Source organism: Gossypium arboreum, chromosome 7 (genome assembly GCF_025698485.1).
Source record: "Gossypium arboreum isolate Shixiya-1 chromosome 7, ASM2569848v2, whole genome shotgun sequence".
Taxonomy (NCBI): Eukaryota; Viridiplantae; Streptophyta; class Magnoliopsida; order Malvales; family Malvaceae; genus Gossypium; species Gossypium arboreum.
In genome coordinates this window covers 103587737-103593459 of record NC_069076.1, presented here as the reverse complement: position 1 = coordinate 103593459, position 5723 = coordinate 103587737, and the positions used below count along the sequence as shown (strand labels likewise).

Sequence of the window (5723 nt, the reverse complement as noted above, 5' to 3'; positions counted from 1 at the left end):
TTGATACTAATAATGATATTAGAAATAATAATGAAACGTACATAAATAAATAAAATATAATAATAATACTAAAATAAAGTAAATAAATAAAAAACTATATATAGATGTATACACAATAATATAAAATGTGATATAAAGAAACATATGCACATAATAACATGAAAAACATATATATAATCTAACATTAGAATATTTACATAATATATACATATTAGGAATAAAAAAAATTATGTTATAAAATAATCGTTAACAATACTATATGAACATATACGTACATATACATATATAATGAAATACATGAATAATATGATACTAAAAAATGTATACGTGATATGTATAATAAAAATAATAATATAATATAAGAATATAAGAGTATTAAAAGTATAAATAAAAATAGTGAAGAAATGAGTAAAAATAATATACATAATAATAAGAAAATATTATAATAAGTACTAAAAAATATCTATATTTATATATATATACATGTATAATGACGATAAAAAAATAATAACAATAGTGAAAATTATAGATATAATAATAATAGAAGCGATAATATTGTATGAAAAGTATATATACATACACATATACTAAAGTATATACTAACATTAATAATAAATATAATATTATAATACTAATAATAATAATGACATGAACTTAAAGTAACTAAAAAATATACACTATATATAAGTATATACGTATGCATATGTAATGAAAATATATACTAATATATAAAAATAACAATAATAAGTAACAATAATATAATAATAATATCAAGATTAATATTACAAATTTTATTTGAGAGCAAAAATGACAAAAAGGACGAAATTGAGATCAAAATAGAATTTTCGGGGCGAAATTAGAAATAAAATAGGACACAGGGCCAAATTGCAACGCACGCATGACTTAGAGGGACCAAGAGCGCAATATTCCCAGTTATTAAAACGCTGCGCAGTAAGATAGACTCAATTGAAAAGTGTAACAAATTTCAAAGTCGAATTAAAAATCAAAATAAACTTGATTGAAGAACAATAAAAATACGGAAGGGCCAAAAGCTCAATTAGCCCTTCCGCTGTAAAAGCACGCGGATCCTAGCGGGTCGGGTCCGGTTGGTCCGACCCAGGGCAAAACAACGTCGTTTTAGGCCCTGGGTCTTTAATGCAAACGGCGTCGTTTTCAATCAGAATAAATAGGCCCAAAATCAGAAAAAAAAAATCATTAGGAACCAGAATCAGAAAAAAAAAAAAGGAGAGAGGGAGGGTTGAGCGATTTTCGGTGGGGAGCCAGGCCACCGTCCGGTCGTCGAACCGTCGCCTGCGCCGGCACACGGTGGCCGGAAAGGTAAAAATTTTAATTTTTTTTATATTTTTATTTAATATATATATGTATGGTTTATGTATCGAATAAAGACTATATATACACATAGATTCAAAAAAATGAAAAGAAAAATAAGTAGACCTTGATTCCTTTTTGATATATCTTACTGCGACTTTGGTATATATCGAAGCCTTTTGGTGTTATTGCTTTTGTATATTGGTTGTTGAAATCTGCTTAAGATGTTTTGTATTTTTTTGCTTTTGAACTGCCCCCCTTACAAAACTTTTTCAATCGGCTTTTATAGCCATTGTATTATTATTTTTTATTAGTTTCTGTCTTGTCCCTTTTTGTCTTGCAGGAGCAGTTGAACGGTGGAGGTGATGGGGGCGCAGAGGGCAGGTGGCCGGTGCTGCAGGCTTTGGTGGTAGTGGCAGCACAAGTGGGAGCCGAATGGGGCTAGGGTATTTGGTAGGTTTGGTTGGCTTAGGTTACTGGGTATGGGTTAGATTGTAATGGGTTTAGGGGTATTTGGGTTTTATTTGTAAATAGGTTTAGGGGTATTTGGGTTTAGAGGTTGTTTAAGTGGGTAATTTTGGCTTAAGTAGGTTTGATGAGTTTGTAAGGGATTGAGGGTGTAAAATGGGCCATTCGGGTTTGGGCAATTTAAAGGGGTCATTTGTAAATGTAATTGGGCCTGAGTTATTTAAAAAATGGCCCAAAATTGGCCTATAACAATACATATTGAAATTTAACGAAAATCAATTAATAATATTATCAATCTTGGACTTTTATTTCCTATTAAATTTTATATTTCACAAATATTAATATATTTATTGTTTTTTATCACAATATGTCAATAATAAGAATAGAGGAAATTTTAAATTAATTTTTTAATAATTTCATTATAGGTTCTAATCATATTTATTATTTATGATAAAATACTTAAATTATCTATAACCCTTCCTAACCAATAAATAAGAGAATAATCACTTCATAGCATTTGAACTCCTATATTATTCATGCCAATCAAATTATAACTGAAATCGATAACTTAAATTTAAAGTTGATACCGCCAATAGTTGACATCTTATATTTTGGTATGTAGTCAACATCAAATGGTACGAATCTAATAGTTCTTTCTTTTTTGGGCCCATAGCATCATAAAGTAAACGAATTAAATTTTAAATTATCGATTATATCAATTAATTCATTTTATTATTAAAATTATTAATTTAATTGTTAAATAATATATAAAATTTTATATGATATAATTTAGAATGATTTTTTTAAAAAAAAATGAATATTGTAAAATTGATTATTTTAAAAATATTAATTTTGAGCCAAGAAATATATATATTCTATAGCTGTCTGAGATGAAAAAAAAGAAGCAAAACAACCGCAAAAAGGTTTGAATCCACAAACCTCGACAACTCTCCCAACCTTTAACCACTAAGTCTTAGTCAACAAGATGGGAGAATTTATAGGAAAATTTTTCATAATTAATATTCTTTTGGCTTTTATGCCATCACTATCTTGAAAGTTTGAGTTTTGAGCATAAAGCATTAAATTATGCTTAAGGTTGGTAACCATACTAATAATAATAATTTCTTTTAGTTGTGAATTTCTTACTTCATGAAAACTTGTTAGAAATTAATCTTTGGGTAAATTACATCAACAGTCACTCAACTTTGGGGTAGCTGACAAAACAGTCACCTAGGTTTTATTTCAGTTACTCAACTTTCGAAAAGTTACAAAACAGTCCTTTTAACCATTTTCCGTTACAGACGTGACAGAAAGATGACATGGCATTTAACAGTGGGTTAGCTGTCATTTTAGCAGCCTTTTTTAACCCTAAATAGCCTTGAACAGTAGAAGAAAAAGAGAAAAAAAGAATAAGAGAAGAAACAGAGAAGAAGAAGAAGAAGAAGAAGAAGAGGAGAAGAAGAATTAAGAGAAAATGGCAGGAGATGAGACTAGTGCTCAATTGGTTGAGTCTGCTGCACCAAGGGTTCAAAGAAGTTTTGCTGATTTTAGAGGCTCTCATGCCGATTCATCCTCTGCTGCAACTTCTGTTATATATATATATATATATATATATATATATTCCTATAAATAAATACCACTTTTCCTCCATTTTTTTTCTTCTTCCTAAACTCTTTCTTTTCTTTCTCTTTTCACTTTCTGTGAAAATCTAGGGGATTCCGCTACCGTTTTCCTTTCCTTACATATGATTACATAAGATAACATAATCTAAAAAAGACTTAATTTTGCACTTAATTTTGCACCAAAGAAGAAACAATGAGTGAAATTACCTATGAAGAAACCGGTGAGCAAAGAAGAAGATATAGGGGCGTTATGCAAAGGCCATGGGGGGAATGGGCAGCCGAAATACGTGATCCTCACAGAGCAGCAAGAGTTTGGCTAGGCACCTGTGATACTGCAGAAGCTGCCGCAAGAGCCTATGATGAAGCTGCTTTGAAATTCAGGGGAAGCAGGGCCAAGTTAAATTTTCCTGAACTTGTAAGGCTTGTTCCTTAACCAATGCAGAACTTTCCCACTACCCAAACATCAGTTTCTAGTTCTCTAACAACCCATTTTTGGCCACCTTATTCAACGCCATTGCCATCGCTTTACTAGTCCCAACATCTTCACACACCTATAGGCGATATCTTTGAGAGATTCTTGGCGAGTACTCTCAGTTGCTACAGAGTTCTACTGATTTCCATGGACAAGAAGCTACGAGCTTGATGGAACAGATGATACAATCGTCTCAGTTACCTAACTTTCAACACCCATTCCTATATTCTTCTTTGTCACATTTTCCTTCTTCATTTGTAGCTTCTTCTTCTACTGCTAGCTTCATCATCTTCTTCTTCCTCTGCTTCTTTTTCTTTGGTTTTTTATGAGCATCAACGATTGGATATTTTTAGACAATTGTTGTTGTGGCTCCTGATTTGTAGCCGTTGTTCTGTTGTGGGAGAAACAAGATGAAGAGAAAGGAGAGAAGAACAAGAAAAAATAAAAGAAGCATAAAGAGAAAGAGGTTGTGGGAGAAGAAGATGAAGAGAAAGATGAGAAGAAAAAGAAGAAAATCATTCTGACCAATCATCTTTTCTTTTTTTGTTTGACCCTTTGACTATTCGTCCTACGTGGCAAGTTAACTGCCCACGTCAGCTAGTTAACTTGCCATGTCAGTGCTCCTGTTAACCCCCTAACAGAAACTGTTAATCAGTGACTATTTTGTCGCTTTTTCATAACGTTAGTGACTGTTTTGTAACTTTTCGAAAGTTGAGTGACTGAAATGAAACCTAGGTGACTGTTTTTTTAGCTACCCTAAAGTTGAGTGACTATTGGTATAATTTACCCTAACTCTTTTAATATGATTTGGTTGTCTTTATAATGATCGAAATTAAGAAAATATTAAATTTTTATTTGTCCAAAACTTGACCTTGTTCATTTTTATAGCAGACAACTCCTCATGGAAAAGTGAAGGAAACTCGCAAGTATTGATAAATATAGTTATATATGCATATAATTGCTTATATATTATTTATCTTCCATTTCGTTGTTTTTTTATCTGATTAGTTGCGTATGATCTCTAGAGGTTTTAATTATTCTATACTATTCTAATGTTATTTTATTTGATATCCTTGAAGTTAAGGCTCTTAATGATATTGATATTATGTTAATTCTTGTATAAGTATTTGTGGTATAGAGTTTCTTTAAATAAAAAGGATTTATTTACACATATAAAAGGGCATCATATTAAATCCTAAGCCCTAAAATGAATGCAAGCATAATAAATTTAAATGGCATAATTATGAATATGATAAGTGGTTCACAACTAGAAATGGAGAAGAAGTAACTTACGTTCTCAATATATGAATGTACCTATCGTACAATCGAATATTTATTCACCTTATTAATATTTCTCAAAAGGAAAAGAAACATATGTCCCTAGACAATACAATCATGCATGCTATGCTTAGGGATAAGAAGCACTTTTCCTGTTAAGTAATGAACAAGCCAATCTTTGGTGGTACAAAATTAATTTAAAGCTATAGAAGAGCTAATACATTGTTATCCGAAGAAACAAAGTGATAATGAATGTATGTTCTAGTCATTCTTGGAATTGATCTCATATTGAGATTATGAATGAATAAAATTATATTTAGTATGAATCACTCCTACTATAAATATGATACTTATCTTTAATTTGTAAAGGATAGATAAAGATTGAGTTTTGATTGTGAAACGATTCCCGTAAACAAATGTAACAACATATAAATACGTCATCATCTTTGACATGGACGTAATAAGTCGCTTTATAATAATAGTAAAAGGGATCATCATGATAATTTTTCTCATCACCAGAAGTGGAAAAATGAAGATAATGTGGAGATTGATAA

The 5723-nt window shown here is 30.6% G+C and overlaps 1 pseudogene; it reads left to right on the top strand.

Moving 5' to 3' along the window:
* Positions 1–3612: 3612 nt before the first annotated feature.
* On the top strand, positions 3613–4305 carry LOC128295463 (ethylene-responsive transcription factor ABR1-like; annotated as a pseudogene).
* Positions 4306–5723: the final 1418 nt, after the last annotated feature.